Source organism: Haliotis rubra, unplaced genomic scaffold, assembly GCF_003918875.1.
Source record: "Haliotis rubra isolate DU_JTF1 unplaced genomic scaffold, ASM391887v1 Scf54, whole genome shotgun sequence".
Taxonomy (NCBI): domain Eukaryota; kingdom Metazoa; phylum Mollusca; class Gastropoda; order Lepetellida; family Haliotidae; genus Haliotis; species Haliotis rubra.
Window position 1 is genome coordinate 1,298,519 of NW_025767235.1, and position 19,050 is coordinate 1,317,568.

A 19,050-nucleotide genomic window follows, 5' to 3' on the forward strand; every position below is an offset into this window, starting at 1 on the left:
ACCCAACTTAAATTACATTCAAAGTATTGGTAATTTTAAAAGACAAATGTAATGCACAGAGTACGAACTATCAAAGTCTTACATTTGAAACCGGTACACATTGGTCCAATCCTGAAACATAATGCAGCGAGCAGACAATGGAATGACATCACAAATGTGATGGTAATGTCTGGTCAGGAGTTGGTATTGTATGACGAGGATTGCTCTGAGGTGACAACCATCACAGATAGACTTTTAAGCGCACATTGTATGCATCCGGTGTCATCACTGACTTTTACAGTCTTTTACTGACTTTTACTGACTTTTACTGACTTTTACTGACTTTTTGACTGTCAGTGATCCAGGATATACCTTTTACCACAATGTTACCTTTTACCACAATGTTGCCTTTTACCACAATGCTGCCTTTTGCCACAATGTTACCTTTTACCACAATGTTACCTTTTACCACAATGTTGCCTTTTGCCACAATGTTACCTTTTACCACAATGTTACCTTTTACCACAATGTTACCTTTTACCACAATGTTGCCTTTTGCCACAATGTTACCTTTTACCACAATGTTACCTTTAACCACAATGTTGCCTTTTACCACAATGTTACCTTTTACCACAATGTTGCCTTTTACCACAATGTTACCTTTTACCACAATGTTACCTTTTACCACAATGTTGCCTTTTGCCACAATGTTACCTTTTGCCACAATGTTACCTTTTACCACAATATTGCCTTTTACCATAATGTTGCCTTTTAACACAATGTTGCCTTTTAACACAATGTTGCCTTTTGCCCATTTCATGCCATTTTGGCAGATTATAGATTGATCATCATTCAACGTGGGCCTCTTATGTTCACAACTGTATACAAAAAGATTTGAATATAACAGTTTATAGCTCTAATGTCAGCAACCAAACCGAATTTCTTGACTGAATGGACAGAATCTACTCGGCTGCCAACTATCATATCTCAGTATTGAAGGTAGATTAGTATGTGTTGTAAAACCGCCCCAGGCACATTCAAGTCTATCTTTCCTTCGACATTACAACACCTCGGGCTCTGTAACAATCACCTAGGTCCGATTAACCGACGGCCACCTTCAATTGACGCCTGCCCTAGGTATACCTGCCTTGAAGGTGTTTGGGATTGATCCACACTAAGATTACCTGACCAGTGGCCACTTAATAGCCTACCTGTGTTCACCTGGGACTGACCGGGACGTAGGGTCAAGCCAGGTGCGCCCATTCATCTGGAACTTGTCATCAATTATCAAGTTGACCATTGAATGAGTCCGGCTCGTGGAAGGACACTCGGCAGTTTGAACACAAGCTTAATGAAAAGTAATGGTTTTATTGTGGAGAAAATCTGGATTATAAACTCATTAGTTTGCAATCGATTTTTGTTATCTTTTATCAAAAGAGGCTAATATATTAACAATTTGAAATATGCATTTAATCAGATATACGTGTATTAATGAAACGCGATTATCTTTCTACAGGCAAGCTGATTGTTCACAACATGTTAAAGATTTCAGAGATCTGCCAGTCTATCGTACATGACTATGAGACCCAGCGCGTGTGTACGGGTAGGTTAATAAGGAAAGAAAGGTGGTTTGTAGAGTGTGCCCGGTAATCCTTGATTTAATGTGTGAGCTTTTAAACTATATATGCTGATTGAAAGACTCCTCGTATTTGTGATTGCCTGTGATGAGGCTATGAGAAAACGTATTTGACATACGACAGGAGAATACACTGATTCAAAGAAGGCCATTGGAATTTGAATGAATATATGTAGCGGACGAAAAAAGTTACAAACGATGCTTTTATTGTTATTTTAACATTAAGAACTCTCGTTCACTCAAAGATAGAATAAATCGTTATCACGCCGCTTGTCATCTCTTGGAGGGTTGTGCTAGGTATACCAAGACCTTTATTTCCACGGCTATTGAATAACGGATACAGTGTGATCAATGCCCGACTTCAATCCATTCTATCTAACATTTCTTTGAACCGTACCTATGATTCGAATATTGACAATCGTGCAATTTGTTATTTTAGCTAAAAGGCTGCACTTGTTCTCCAGGGTACTCGACAGTACAGCATGGCTGGCACAATTTGATTGACAGTTAAACTAGTAACGCTTGAATTCCTTCGTAAGAGAAATGTTGTACATTGTTCTGGGCGGCCCCACCACCTGTACGAGACAGACCACACTGGAACTCGCATCATCAGCAGTATTCGTGTATTGAACAACATCCATTTCCAGGAACCTTCTCCTGAGATACATCTCCCGTTCCAACAGTCTCATCGACGGTGGTTGCTCGTGGACGTCTTTGACCGTCACGCGCATATGCACGCCGAACCCGCTCGTCGTTGCCAATGGTTACGCGTGTTGTTACCCAAGATAATTTCAGCACCGCATGCTATGTAAGCGACTGACCCTAGTACGATTTATTTTATTAATGGATACCGGTAGAAACGCAAGCCAATCAATAGATTTGGGCGTTCTGCTCTCACGCCAGTCGAAGTGGGTCTTGGCAGCCATGGGACGCCGAGATGGTGCTTTCCTGATATAACCACCACTCACGTTTTAGCAGTTTATGTCCGGAATTAGAACATCCCATTTCTTTTGTATCATTGTTATCCCCATTACCTAAATATACTGTCAATTCGACCTTCCATATAAAAAACATGAACTAAATAAAATACAGTATGTAATTAATGATTGACGTGCTTTCTGATGTGCAGGGCTCGCTCGCTAGTTCATGTTGTTAAGCAATGCTTCAGCCATAACAAAAACGGTATGTCATCAGCATACGAGTGGTTGATAGAGAGAGAGAGAGAGAGAGAGAGAGAGAGAGAGAGAGAGAGAGAGAGAGAGAGAGAGAGAGAGAGAGAGAGAGAGAGAGAGAGAGAGAGAGAGAGAGAGAGAGAGAGAGAGAGAGAGAGAGAAGCAGCAGACTGTACTTTAGGTTGGTTCTATGCTAGTAATGCAATGGTGATGGAAGGTATGATGTACGTCTTGCTGAACAAACCAATGGAGCACAATACTCTTCATGGTACAGGGATATACTCCTAATATTTTGTAATTGGCCATGGATTTGATTCCGCATTTATGATAGGATATTGTTGGCATGAGTGATGAGTGATGTTGGGGAGTGATGAATGACGAAATAGTTACGCTGTCACTTTTTGCATCTTGTACTTGGGTCATATTCTTTACCATTCCCAGGTGGTTCGTGATTATACCATATGACTATAGTACATGCATGTTCTGAATATGTGCTTGTCTTGGGTTTTTGGTTTAACGCCATACTCAGCAATGTTCCAGCTATATCACTGCGGTCTGTCAGTAGTTGAATCTTGACGAGACATCATGATTATCATCAACTCAACAGGGACACGATGACATGCATCAACCAAGTCATCGAGCCTGACCCTCCGATCCTCTCATTTTTCTTGACATACGAGGCTGAAGAGTAGGGTATTTCTGGAATAATCCTGATTGCCTGTATCATGGTGTTATATATTTAATTGTCATATTTTCTAACTGGCATTTATTTCTTGTGACTAAATAAACACATGAAATAACTTTCGTCTAATGTGATATACAATAAACAAGAAGTTGCCATCCATATACTCGTCTTATATATTCACCAACTTCTAAATGCCTGTCAAGAATCTCAAATAACTTATCGTTTGGATTTTATATACGTTTGTTGCATAATTCTTCCAGTTGAAGCTGTCGTAAGATGGGAATTAATTCACATTTTGTGTCGTATATTTGTCTATGAGTCCCGGTTTGCCTTTTGCCCATGATTCCCGTCTTCGTCAGTTGGACGAAAGACTGATTTGAAATATGTTGTTATACACCCGACACATAGGAGTCCGAGCAGCACAATGATCGCCATACTATACCACCAATGAAGACCATGTTTAGAAGTGATCTTCACTATCCCATGCTTGTAAGACGCGACTAACGGGATCGGGTGGGAATGCACTTGGTTGACACATGTCACCGTACACCAATTGCGTAGATCTATGCTCATGCTGTTGATCGCTGGGTTGTCTGTTTGAGACTCCCTTGTTTACAGACCGCCGTAATAGGGCTGTAATAGTTCTGATTGCGGTGTTACACATCAGACAAACAAAGTCATACGAGGATACTCCAGTCCCTTAACATTAGCGTGGGAGGGCTCTTCAACCATATTCACACTACTTTTATTTCTTTTTACACTGACTGACTGAGTTTGGTTTTACGCCGCTTTTAGCAATATTCCAGCAACATCACGGCGGGGGACACCTGAAATGGGCTTCACACATTGTGCCCATGTGGGGATTTGAACCCAGGTCTTCGGCGTGACGAGCCAACGCTTTAACCATTAGGCTACCCCCACCGCCCCACTTCTTTTTACACTGTTTGTCTATTGGATAATATCTATAACAAATGTTATGGGCGCTGGCATTCCTTGCCTCCTTGACACATGACCAAAATGTCTTTTAGACCGCAGCCTTTGAGACTTTAGTACGTAACCCTGTGAGCACGACACTATCCCGTCCTTAACATCATACAAATGTTTTGCAATTACCTATCAACAGATGCTTGTCGTAAGAGGCGACCAACGGGATCGGGTGGTCAGGATCGCTGGCTTGGCTGACACATGTTCCCAATTGCGTAGATCTATGCTCATGCTGTTGACCACTGGAGTGTCTGGTCCAGACTCGATTATTTACAGACCGCCGCCATATAACTGGAATATTGCTGAAAACGGCGTAAAACTAAACTCACTCGCTCACTCACCTTTCAACAGACCACGGATTAACCTTATCGTTCAGAACAAGTCTACTCTGCTTGTGACATTTCGCAATACCTTATTGGCTTAGATGGTTCAGTGTTACATTTGCTGATAAAGGCAACTTTCAGTTTGGGACAAACTGCACATCATAAATGTATATGACAGAAGGAAATACCTGTGCTGTTGACCTTTCACCGAGTACGCATGATATAGGTAATGTGTGGTAGTCATGTGAGTTCACAGGGCCAGCTGTTTACACACAACAGATGCTTTCAGCAATACTGAATAACCTTAACGTCCTTGCGCCAAACCGTAAAAAACAAAACAATTCAGGATCGAATCTGTATGACAACATATGCATATATGAACAGATACAATCCAGGTAACTTGAATGTGTTTCTCCATCAATCCAAACTACTAAATAAAAACATATTTCATTATGCTGTTAAAGTGAACGTCATATTCTCAAATTGCTTTCGTATCATATTATTTTCTTTTACTTTACGTCCACATACTAGAAAGCTCGAGTAACGTTCCATAATGATATGGTCCCATTCCATTGCTTTAAAGTGGGCATAAATGACTGGCTATGAATAGAACTTATTTTGGTAGTCTCCATTCCAGTAGGTGAAAGTTTTTACGTTAATGAAAAATTGTAAATGGCCGTCTAGGGTGCTGTTTCAAATTGAAGATGGGAGTTTAAATATTCAGGCTTTGTTGTGAGAAAATTTGAACCAAAAACAAAGATGCACCCTCTAGTGATTTCTATACATGAGATGCGAAAGGCTGCTCTTGTCATTGCATTCATTTGCTGGAAGTTCAACACAGTGTCAGCGAGAACCAATCGATAAAGTGTACTGTGTAACCCTCTTCGGATCATCACTCGCATAGACAGATAGTTTGGTCACGCCTCGCTGGTAGAGCCAATCAAATTAGTGTATTCAGATCTGCTGTCATTAACGACCAATCAACTTAGAGCTAGTTTACCCATCCACTCCTCTTGAGTTGTTCCCCAGCATGTGTGTGGAACCATCAGGGACATTTCGTAGTGCTATCAAATATAGATAAAAACTTTCTCAAGCAGCAAAACCGTTGGGTTCGTGTTTTGGTAAATCTCCATGGAAACAAGGTGGTGATTTTGGTGCAGGATTATCGACTGTCAATTAAAGTTGTCAATTATGTTTGTGATTTGTCCTTACTGTCCCGGAGATAATGGGTGCGGGTCCATCCAGTCTCAGTCGGCGAGCGGAGTTAACCACCAACACGGTAAAATACAAGTCCAAGAAAGCAAACAAAACAACCATATCACATAAATTTGATTACATATTACAACTGATCATTTGTTGTTTTACAGTCAAGTAAAATATATCTACAAATACATTTCATCCATTTGTGAATAGACCTCTCCGGCTTCCCACCGAGTCTTGGGAGACACCCCGATAGGGTTAACAGACCCTGTCGAAGCAGGCATTGTATTCTTTTCATGAAAATTAGTGTTCGGGAATGTATGATTATACAAATGAAATCTACAAATAGTGTTAATGGCAATTCTGCTGACGCAGGTGGATATTAAGGTTACACGCTCTGTTGGTGAAGACAATGCTGAGAGGAGCAGGTGGGTTCATGCAGTTTATGTGAAAGTCTTGACTTGCCAAGTGTTTGGCGTTCCGAGTACACTGACAAATATTTACTTTTATATTGTCACAACACAGTTCAGTAATGTTACAGGCAATACACATTTGTTGTGATAATATTTAAATCAACACAAATGAATAAAATGGAAAATGTAGTGTGTGATTTTATTCTACAGAAGAACGTGAAGAACATTGCCGATTCTTAGGACACTTAGGATGAAGAACACCTGGACTGACGAATGATATTATTAGTATAAGGAACATCTCTGTTCGCGCATACATGGTATCATGAACATCTTGACCAATGGTCTCTGAAACAACACATAATTGTCAAAATAACACTTAAGTAGGTAAATTTGTAATTCTGCTTCCGTTATCACACCTGTAAATTTTACACGTGACTTTCGTTTGTTGTCTGTGTGTTAATTAATTTAATATATTCATGTCATATTTTTGTCTTGTAAAATGTCCTGCGATGTTCTCTTGATTGTCATTTTTGCGGTATTTGCTAGCTTTGAAAAGTGCCAAAGCAACTATATATAGATTATGTAAAATTATAAATAAAAAAACTTTTTTTCATTTAAATAAGAAATGAAAACATTTTTTTCAGATTTTCTAACAATCAAACAGATGTTAATTTGGTTTATGGCGAGTCGTAAAATAGGCAGATATATATTTGCGCCATGCGTTTGTTATGTGTCCTTTCCGTAATGTGTACATGGTCCAACCAGAGACAGTCAGTGAGAGCCGTTAACAACAAACATAATCAAATAGAAGTCTAATAATTATGTAACATCCCAGCAACAGAATACCTGTTTTGACTGTCCTCCGAAATAGATTCCATCTGGTGTAAAGGGAAAAACAGGTATGGTACTCATATGAATGGACCAAAGAAAATCAGTAGTGACCGCGACAGAAAGCCGGTAATACAATACTCTGCCAATAACATATTATAACTTTGTTGTTTTTACAGTAAAATAAGAATAATAGATAGAGTTAGCAATATATTCACATTCGTGAATATATTGCTGACTGCGGCGTAAATCAAGTTCTGTTTATCTTTTTTTTCACGAAGAAAGCAGCGTGACTTAAAAACTACTAGTACATTTTTATATCAACATTTGCTCACAAATATATGACAATCAGAACATTTGTCCTCAACGATCCGCACTGGTGGCGTATCCAGAAGGACAGCTGGTCTATTAACAGCAGTTTGAAATTAGTTGGAGCTCTTTTTTGTATGTTGTTTAATTTAGTTGATATCGCAAACAATTATGATTTGCATAAGGGATGTATCTATGTTGGTCAGGAATGGGCTCATTAAAATAATGTTTTCGTATAACTAAAAAAGCATGTTTGAAAAAAAGTTTATTATATATTGTCACAGGCGAGAACGTGTTATTGTTGAAGATAGGGAGGGAATAAGCTACAAAAAACTGACGAAGCATGTCAGCTAGCGACATCTGTGTACGGACATATATTTTAATAATACGCAGATATATATTTGTAACGAATAGCAATTATAAACGACCCGTGAGGGTCCGGGTTAGAATGAGCCTTCAGTAACCCATGCTTGTCGTAAGAGGCGACTAACGGGATCACACACATAAACAGACAGAGATGCTCGTACAAAAGTACTTTATCAAACTAAAAACATAATTGGTTTGAATATCTCACGAACAGAGGGAGTAAAATATAATGTTTAGGAGTTAATCATGTTAAATAGATCCACCTGTCGTGGGTATAAGCAGAATACACGAGAGACACGTCTAGTTACAACTCCAGCATTTCGTACAAAATTAGAAGTGTTTCATCATTGATCCGCCATGACTGATCCAGAAAAGAACTACAATTACGTATTAGTTTTGAACACATCTTAATATTTCCAATGAAGGATGGTTTGATATTACGAGGGGAGAAGAACTCCCTCGCCAGTCCTACCATCGCACCAGTGAATGAAGATGCCCTGAACAGCGGTACAACGCAGGTAGATGTGTCCCACTTCAGAGTTACCACTTCACTTTAGCAATGATGGACATGTGTTTGGGTTAGGCAGTACAACACACGTAGATGTGCCCCACCTCAGACTTACCACTCCACTTTAGCAATGATGGACATGTGTTTGGGTTAGGCAGTAGAACGCACGTAGATGTGCCCCACTTCACACTCCACTTTAGCAATGATGGACATGTGTTTGGGTTAGGCAGTAGAACGCACGTAGATGTGCCCCACTTCACACTCCACTTTAGCAATGATGGACATGTGTTTGGGTTAGGCAGTACAACGCACGTAGATGTGCCCCACTTCACGCTCCACTTTAGCAATGATGGACATGTGTTTGTGTTAGGCAGTAGAACGCACGTAGATGTGCCCCACTTCAGACTTACCACTCCACTTTAGCAATGATGGACATGTGTTTGGGTTAGGCAGTACAACGCACGTAGATGTGCCCCACTTCACTCCACTTTAGCAATGATGGACATGTGTTTGGGTTAGGCAGTAGAACGCACGTAGATGTGCCCCACACTTCACACTCCACTTTAGCAATGATGGACATGTGTTTGTGTTAGGCAGTACAACGCACGTAGATGTGCCCCACTTCACACTCCACTTTAGCAATGATGGACATGTGTTTGTGTTAGGCAGTACAACGCACGTAGATGTGCCCCACTTCACACTCCACTTTAGCAATGATGGACATGTGTTTGTGTTAGGCAGTACAACGCACGTAGATGTGCCCCACTTCAGACTTACCACTCCACTTTAGCAATGATGGACATGTGTTTGGGTTAGGCAGTAGAACGCACGTAGAGGTGTTTGTAGGCAGTAGAGACGCACGTAGATGTGCCCCCACTTCACACTCCACTTTAGCAATGATGGACATGTGTTTGTGTTAGGCAGTACAACGCACGTAGATGTGCCCCACTTCAGACTTACCACTCCACTTTAGCAATGATGGACATGTGTTTGGGTTAGGCAGTAGAACGCACGTAGATGTGCCCCACTTCACACTCCACTTTAGCAATGATGGACATGTGTTTGTGTTAGGCAGTACAACGCACGTAGATGTGCCCCACTTCACACTCCACTTTAGCAATGATGGACATGTGTTTGTGTTAGGCAGTACAACGCACGTAGATGTGCCCCACTTCAGACTTACCCTCCACTTTAGCAATGATGGACATGTGTTTGGGTTAGGCAGTAGAACGCACGTAGATGTGACCTCCACTTTAGCAATGATGGACATGTGTTTGTATTAGGCAGTACAACGCACGTAGATGTGCCCCACTTTCAGACTTACCACTCCACTTTAGCAATGATGGACATGTGTTTGGGTTAGGCAGTAGAACGCACGTAGATGTGCCCCACTTCAGACTTACTACTCCCACTTTAGCAATGATGGACATGTGTTTGGGCTAGGCAGTAGAACGCACGTAGATGTGCCCCACTTCACACTCCACTTTAGCAATGATGGACATGTGTTTGTGTTAGGCAGTACAGCGCACGTAGATGTGCCCTACTTCACACTCCACTTTAGCAATGATGGACATGTGTTTGGGTTAGGCAGTACAACGCACGTAGATGTGCCCCACTTCAGATTTACCACTCCACTTTAGCAATGGTGGACATGTGTTTGTGTTAGGCAGTAGAACGCACGTAGATGTGCCCCACTTCACACTCCACTTTAGCAATGATGGACATGTGTTTGTGTTGTTAGGCAGTAGAACGCACGTAGATGTGCCCCACTTCAGACTTACCACTCCACTTTAGCAATGGTGGACATGTGTTTGGGTTAGGCAGTACAACGCACGTAGATGTGCCCCACTTCACACTCCACTTTAGCAATGATGGACATGTGTTTGTGTTAGGCAGTACAACGCACGTAGATGTGCCCCACTTCACACTCAACTTTAGCAATGATGGACATGTGTTTGTGTTAGGCAGTAGAACGCACGTAGATGTGCCCCACTTCACACTCCACTTTAGCAATGATGGACATGTGTTTGTGTTAGGCAGTAGAACGCACGTAGATGTGCCCCACTTCAGACTTACCACTCCACTTTAGCAATGATGGACATGTGTTTGTGTTAGGCAGTAGAACGCACGTAGATGTGCCCCACTTCGCACTCCACTTTAGCAATGATGGACATGTGTTTGGGTTAGGCAGTACAACGCACGTAGATGTGCCCCACTTCACACTCAACTTTAGCAATGATGGACATGTGTTTGTGTTAGGCAGTAGAACGCACGTAGATGTGCCCCACTTCACACTCCACTTTAGCAATGATGGACATGTGTTTGGGTTAGGCAGTAGAACGCACGTAGATGTGCCCCACTTCACACTCCACTTTAGCAATGATGGACATGTGTTTGTGTTAGGCAGTAGAACGCACGTAGATGTGCCCCACTTCAGACTTACCACTCCACTTTAGCAATGATGGACATGTGTTTGTGTTAGGCAGTACAACGCACGTAGATGTGCCCCACTTCAGACTTACCACTCCACTTTAGCAATGATGGACATGTGTTTGGGTTAGGCAGTAGAACGCACGTAGATGTGCCCCACTTCACACTCCACTTTAGCAATGATGGACATGTGTTTGTGTTAGGCAGTACAACGCACGTAGATGTGCCCCACTTCACACTCCACTTTAGCAATGATGGACATGTGTTTGTGTTAGGCAGTACAACGCACGTAGATGTGCCCCACTTCAGACTTACCACTCCACTTTAGCAATGATGGACATGTGTTTGGGTTAGGCAGTAGAACGCACGTAGATGTGCCCCACTTCACACTCCACTTTAGCAATGATGGACATGTGTTTGGGTTAGGCAGTACAACGCACGTAGATGTGCCCCACTTCAGACTTACCACTCCACTTTAGCAATGATGGACATGTGTTTGGGTTAGGCAGTACAACGCACGTAGATGTGCCCCACTTCAGACTTACTACTCCACTTTAGCAATGATGGACATGTGTTTGGGCTAGGCAGTAGAACGCACGTAGATGTGCCCCACTTCACACTCCACTTTAGCAATGATGGACATGTGTTTGTGTTAGGCAGTACAACGCACGTAGATGTGCCCTACTTCACACTCCACTTTAGCAATGATGGACATGTGTTTGGGTTAGGCAGTACAACGCACGTAGATGTGCCCCACTTCAGATTTACCACTCCACTTTAGCAATGGTGGACATGTGTTTGTGTTAGGCAGTAGAACGCACGTAGATGTGCCCCACTTCACACTCCACTTTAGCAATGATGGACATGTGTTTGTGTTAGGCAGTAGAACGCACGTAGATGTGCCCCACTTCAGACTTACCACTCCACTTTAGCAATGGTGGACATGTGTTTGGGTTAGGCAGTACAACGCACGTAGATGTGCCCCACTTCACACTCCACTTTAGCAATGATGGACATGTGTTTGTGTTAGGCAGTACAACGCACGTAGATGTGCCCCACTTCACACTCCACTTTAGCAATGATGGACATGTGTTTGTGTTAGGCAGTAGAACGCACGTAGATGTGCCCCACTTCACACTCCACTTTAGCAATGATGGACATGTGTTTGTGTTAGGCAGTAGAACGCACGTAGATGTGCCCCACTTCAGACTTACCACTCCACTTTAGCAATGATGGACATGTGTTTGTGTTAGGCAGTAGAACGCACGTAGATGTGCCCCACTTCACACTCCACTTTAGCAATGATGGACATGTGTTTGGGTTAGGCAGTAGAACGCACGTAGATGTGCCCCACTTCACACTCCACTTTAGCAATGATGGACATGTGTTTGGGTTAGGCAGTAGAACGCACGTAGATGTGCCCCACTTCACACTCCACTTTAGCAATGATGGACATGTGTTTGTGTTAGGCAGTACAACGCACGTAGATGTGCCCCACTTCAGACTTACCACTCCACTTTAGCAATGATGGACATGTGTTTGTGTTAGGCAGTACAACGCACGTAGATGTGCCCCACTTCAGACTTACCACTCCACTTTAGCAATGATGGACATGTGTTTGGGTTAGGCAGTAGAACGCACGTAGATGTGCCCCACTTCACACTCCACTTTAGCAATGATGGGCATGTGTTTGTGTTAGGCAGTACAGCGCACGTAGATGTGCCCCACTTCACACTCCACTTTAGCAATGATGGACATGTGTTTGTGTTAGGCAGTAGAACGCACGTAGATGTGCCCCACTTCAGATTTACCACTCCACTTTAGCAGTGATGAACATGTGTTTGGGCTTGGCAGTAGAACGCACGTAGATGTGCCCCACTTCACACTCCACTTTAGCAATGATGGACATGTGTTTGTGTTAGGCAGTAGAACGCACGTAGATGTGCCCCACTTCAGACTTACCACTCCACTTTAGCAATGATGGACATGTGTTTGTGTTAGGCAGTACAACGCACGTAGATGTGCCCCACTTCAGACTTACCACTCCACTTTAGCAATGATGGACATGTGTTTGGGTTAGGCAGTAGAACGCACGTAGATGTGCCCCACTTCACACTCCACTTTAGCAATGATGGGCATGTGTTTGTGTTAGGCAGTACAGCGCACGTAGATGTGCCCCACTTCACACTCCACTTTAGCAATGATGGACATGTGTTTGTGTTAGGCAGTACAACGCACGTAGATGTGCCCCACTTCAGATTTACCACTCCACTTTAGCAATGATGGACATGTGTTTGGGCTAGGCAGTAGAACGCACGTAGATGTGCCCCACTTCACACTCCACTTTAGCAATGATGGACATGTGTTTGTGTTAGGCAGTACAACGCATGTAGATGTGCCCCACTTCACACTTACCACTTCACTTTAGCAATGATGGACATGTGTTTGTGTTAGGCAGTACAACGCAGGTAGATGTGCCCCACTTCAGACTTACCACTGCACTTTAGTAATGATGGACTTGTTTTGGGGTTAGGCAGTACAACGCATGTAGATGTGCCCCACTTTAGCATGGATACCAAGGACGGGCAGGTGTTTCGAAAGGGCATGTGCCACTACTTCAGAATTATCATTTCAGCAGGGCTGGTGTCCAAGCAGGCGGTATATGGAGTTGCTACTAGCCAAAACACAATTAAGCCATCATCAGACCATGAATCTATCTGATAAGGGCTTATAAGAAGACAAAGCCTTAATTACAGCTTGCATGTGGGATCAATGAGCCAACCAGCTCACCAACCTGAATCTTCCACGAGCACATGACACAGGAGCAGACAACTCGGTGTATCAGCGCCCAGCCTGTTCAGTGATTACAAAAACAATGGCCACTTCGTGTCACGGTAGTGCACGACTAGTGCACGGCACCATGGCAACAATAGAACTACTTTAATATGATGACTGGTATGCAATATTTATTCGGATAGGTTGACGTCACTGATGCATGTATATTGTGGCAACATCTTGCTGAGTAAATTATGTGTATGAATTTAAACGTATGTATATGCAGCGACTTGGATATATAGCATTCATCTATTGTCTGCGCCATGTTTTCAAATATCCAATAGAGATACAAACGGCCATTCAGGTCGAAATTCCTTTTCGAAAAAAAAGAAAAGATGAGGTGGTTCATATCTATGTATATATGCCATGGGTATGTACAAGCAGAGGCTATAGCAACTGTACCAGGTTTCGGAATTTCAGAATTAAGTTGAGAGATGGAGTGTAGTACAATCCCATGATTTACATCTAAAGCTGTTGCTAATGATTTTGACAACAAATATAAGTGTCATCACACAACAGTATTTTATCACATTCTTTACATCAACGACAATTACAACGTTATATAAAATCATGTTTCGTTTCTTATACATTACACACAGAACACGTACATAATGTAACAGTATTTACACACTGACTTAATGTCGACGGGTATACAACAGGAAGTGATATTCACGTTTCTTCCATAAAGATGAAGTACTTGTTCAAAATAAAAGCAAACATATAGCAGACATCTTGTCGGAGGGTTAGGTACATATATGTTAAAATATATTGATACATTCATTAAAATGCTACCACAATTTTATTTTGCTCATAGCTGTATGTGAAATATCTTGAACATACTCCAAAATGAAATGTCTCGTGGACTGGCATCATAAGCTGGTAGTGTCTGGTTGCAGTTAGAAACGCAGTATCCAAAAGTCGCAGATGGAAAAATGACTTTCAGAGCATTGATAGACTGTGTCACAAGATAAAAGATGCAGCTGGATGGCTATACTGAAAAAAACAACACGTTAAGCCAAAATGGTAGTCTCTAATCCTTGTCCTACGAGTGAGATCAGACCCAGTAGTCCAACCTTTATCACCATTCTGGACAACACTGCCATGACACAGTGAGCCATGCAGTAACAGTGACTGGTCGTCTCTGTACAAAGAACACGTTGTTTGAATGAACGACTGGCATGTAATCAGCCAGCTCTCATCTCCATGGTCCGCTACTCGCCTTTAACCTACATATCAATAATTACCTTCGGTCACCGAGTGTATTCACGTCAGAGAAAAACGCTCGAAAGGGGATCACTAAAATCGTCCAGGTTAAATGGTGTAAAAGACTCTTAGGGTCAACAAATGACGGTGATATCAATGGAGAAGTCAGAAATCTTTTAACTCTATTGACACTTCACAATGTGGTTTTTTTCACATCTAAAATGAGGTTTTCTTAGAGGAAACGACGAAAGGAGAGCAATCCCGCCCAAATCAAATCGACTTTTGATAGTAGAATATGCAGAGATGTTTTGCTTTTAGCCCAGGGTTATACCAACAGTTACAGAGTTTCAGTTTGAAATTATTCGTCTTGATTGAGCTTATGCGTTGCACAGATGCACTTGTTTTAATTGTTATTATTTAATACTCACTTCATATAAAACAGTAAATGTCAATTCCGGAAAAGTTGATATCACCGATTCGTCCATTAAATATAATCAATGGGAACGAATCACAAAAATCATCTTGTTGCCTGATCTGTAGAAGACCATATTGAAACCCAGAAGCCTCTTATATTGTATCGCTTTTGTAGAAATACCACGGTGGTGCTTATGTAACATGTGGAATAATCGGCTTGCGCTGAAATAAACGTTCACTCATGACGTCAGGAGAGGGGTTCGATTGTCTAAATAGCTTCAAGTTGAGGAGGTATTTCCTGGTGTTGAATATTGTTTTATTCTGGAGTAAATGCATGCTCACATATCTGCTGTCATATATTGAAATCAGGAAGCTTTACAAAGAAAGATGGATTTATTGTTTGGATGGAGGTACTCCCAACTTAAATGGACGTCTTCCCCCAGTTGGATGTAGGTATTCCCTATTTAAACAAAGGCAGTCTCTACTCAGGCAGAGTATTCCCTACTTGGATAGAGATATTCCAAACTTGACTAAAGACAGTATCTACTTGGATGTAGGTATTCCCCAATAGGATGTAGGTATTCCCTACTTGGATAGAGATATTCCAAACTTGACTAAAGACAGTATCTACTTGGATGTAGGTATTCCCTACTTGGATGGAAGTATTCCCTACTTGGATGGAAGTATTCCCTACAAGGATGGAAATATTCCCAACTTAGATAGAGGTTTTCCCTACTTGGGAAGATGTTTTTTCTACTTGGATAGAGGTATTCCTTAATTGGATGGAAGTATTCCTTATATGGAAGGAAGAATTTCCTACTTGGACAGAGGTATATCCTACCTGGATGGAAGCATTCCGTATTTTGAAGGAAGTATTCCCTGCTTGGATAGAGGTATTCCCTACTGAAATAGAGGTATTCCCAACTTGGATAGAGGCATATCCTACTTGGATGGAGGAATTCCTTATTTGGAAAGAAGTATTTCCTATTTGGATAGAGGTATTCCCAACTTAGATAGAGGTATTCCCTACTTGGAAAGAGGTATTTCCTACTTGGATAGAGGTATTCCCTACTTGGAAAGAGGTATTCCCTGCTTGGATAGAGGTATTCCCTACTTGGAAAGAGGTATTCCCAACTTAGATAGAGGTATTAGGAAAGAGGTATTTCCTACTTGGAAAGAGGTATTCCCTACTTGGATAGAGGTATTCCCAACTTAGATAGAGGTATTCCCTACTTGGAAAGAGGTATTCCCTACTTGGATAAAAGTATTCCTTACTTGGATAGAGGTATTCCCTACTTGGATAGAGGTATATTCTAATTACAAGGAAGTATTCCTTATTTGGAGGGAAATATTCACTCGTTGGATGGTGGTCAATGCTAACACGAAGTTACTGAAATATAGTCAAGTGTTTACAGATCGTCAACTCGACAGTTCATGTTGTAAACTCTACCACCTGTTGATGTTACGATTGTCAACCTGTTAGTCACATGATAACAAAGGCCGTCAGTTTTTCAAATGTGACCCAAAACAGCGTGGACAGCCTGTTGTAATGATGACTTATAAATCATTATGGACGCTCCAAACCGAAAAGGTAGATGTTGAATGGCAACAGTGCTTGAAGCAGTATACACAAACAAAAAAGAGGAAACAGAATGGGAACGAACCCATGTTGACCCAGCTAGTTGCCATCCTCAGTGTGGCTGCTACAGTAGAAAATTTGTTAGTTGTACCACTCACAAGGTTAGGTCAATTGAAGAAACAATCCGCCCAAAGCATGTATCAGTTCTATTACCTTTTGGTTTGGGTGAGTGAGCGAGTGAGTATGACTTTACGCCTCTTTTAGCAATATTCCAGCAATATCACGATGGGAACACCAGAAATTGGGCTTCACACATTGCACCCATGTGGGGAATCGAACTCGGGGTTCGGCGTGACGAGCCAACGCTTTAACCACCAGGCTACCCCACCGCCGCTTTTGGTTTGGATTTCCATTCTAAGTTGGTACTGGATTTCAAAAACCAATAAATATCCACGCAGAGAAAGATATATTGAAGGGTCAGCTAAATATTCCACCGAATTTCTGTCCCAACGATTAACCACAATCCATAATGCCAACAAGAAAGAATTTCTTCACATAAATGGAAAGCGTAATTGATAACAGATGGATTTAAAAAATCCAAAATATTTGCATAACAATCTCAGAAAGGAATCAGGCTCAGTCATAGAAAAACATGATCATACTTTTCAAGTTTGTACACCATTATTTCATTCCACACACTTCAGAAACAACTTCAATACCTAATCCAGGGGATGGTTGTCAACAGACGTGGTTACCATGGATAAAGTTGCATCGTTATTTTCAAAGGTTCAGGAAAATTTGATTTGTCAAACATCATCTAAAGTGTGTTCGCTTTCTTGCAGATCTGGTTCTCTGTATCTGTATAAGAATTATTTCTGGGACTGGCAAACCGATGACTTGATACCATTCAGTAATTGCCGAATAGGGAAATCAATTCACTGATTTACCCAACTGATCTGCAATACAAAGAGGTCAGTGAGACCGCATGATCTGTATTTGGATCTAAGATGCGGACTGACAAGTATCTTCAAGACTCTATAGCAGGAGGGGCGACTATAGAGCAATATTCCAGCATCCTTGCCCCTTGGTGTCCATTTCACAAGGTTTGAGGTACGTACAATTGAGCATGTTCTTTCTCCGAGCTCCAAGATTTCAAAACTACCCTTGTTCAAAGGTTGTATGATCAGTGTTGCAACATGAAAGGCCTTAGTAATGTTTGTAACATGTGGCGAACATTAATTTCAGATTACTTGCATCAATAACCTAAGTGATGTCTGATGCAGTTCCTGATTTTTTGTTTCAGGGACGCGATTGACTTGACTTAGTATGTGTTTTCGACGTGTGCCAGAAGTGGAGCAGGATACGCTCGCCTTTTCGCTAACAACTGTGTCATCTGTATTTGATAGTGATTAATTTTTTTTTTTTTAAATCGGTATAATAGGAATTTGCTTTTAGGAATGATTCATAGTTATTTAAGTATTGTCTTTTAATCGCTTCTTTTAACGCCATATTCAGCAACATTCCAGCTATATGACGGTGGCTTGTAAATGAACATGACTGGACCAGACAAGACAGTGACTGATAGTATGAGTAACATATTAGATTAAAATGTTTTTGTCAAATGTTTTTGTGGATATTTGTGATGAAAGCCATTCTCTACATGGATGGACGTGTTCTTCACTTTGATGCATACACTCTTTACTCAGTGAGGTGAATCTCTTACTATAATTGAGTGCTTGAACTGAGGCATTCCCTACTTACACGGATATATTCCTTGCTTCGGTAGAATATTCCTATCGTTGACGGAAATTGCTCATACTACGATGAATGTACACCTCACTTGGATTCAGATATGTCTTAGATAATATTGGGCGGCGGGGTAGCCTAATGGTTAAAGCGTTGGCTCGTCACGCCGAAGACCCGGGTTCGATTCCCCACATGGGTACAATGTGTGAAGCCCATTTCTGGTGTCCCCGCCGTGATATTGCTGGAATATTGCTAAAAGCGGCGTAAAACCATACTCACTCACCCACTTACTCACTCAGATAATATATATTTAAAATTGAAGCGAAAGAACTTAAGGTTCGGTGAAGCAAGCATAAAATGTAAGATAATACCGATAAAGACTGTAATCAGTATTGGGGAAATCACTGCGCAATACCAATGTATGGGAGTGAGGCAGTGTG

At 41.6% G+C, this 19,050-nt stretch overlaps 1 long non-coding RNA gene across 1 annotated transcript in view; it reads left to right on the forward strand.

The window, feature by feature from the left end:
- LOC124253382 overlaps positions 1–18,720 on the forward strand; it is a 54,136-nt gene extending 35,416 nt beyond the window's left edge. Inside the window, exons 2-3 of the long non-coding RNA XR_006892197.1 lie at positions 17,707–17,974; positions 18,168–18,720. This is a non-coding gene — a long non-coding RNA (uncharacterized LOC124253382). The remainder of the gene's footprint in view (positions 1–17,706; positions 17,975–18,167) is intronic.
- The last annotated feature ends 330 nt before the right edge of the window (positions 18,721–19,050 follow it).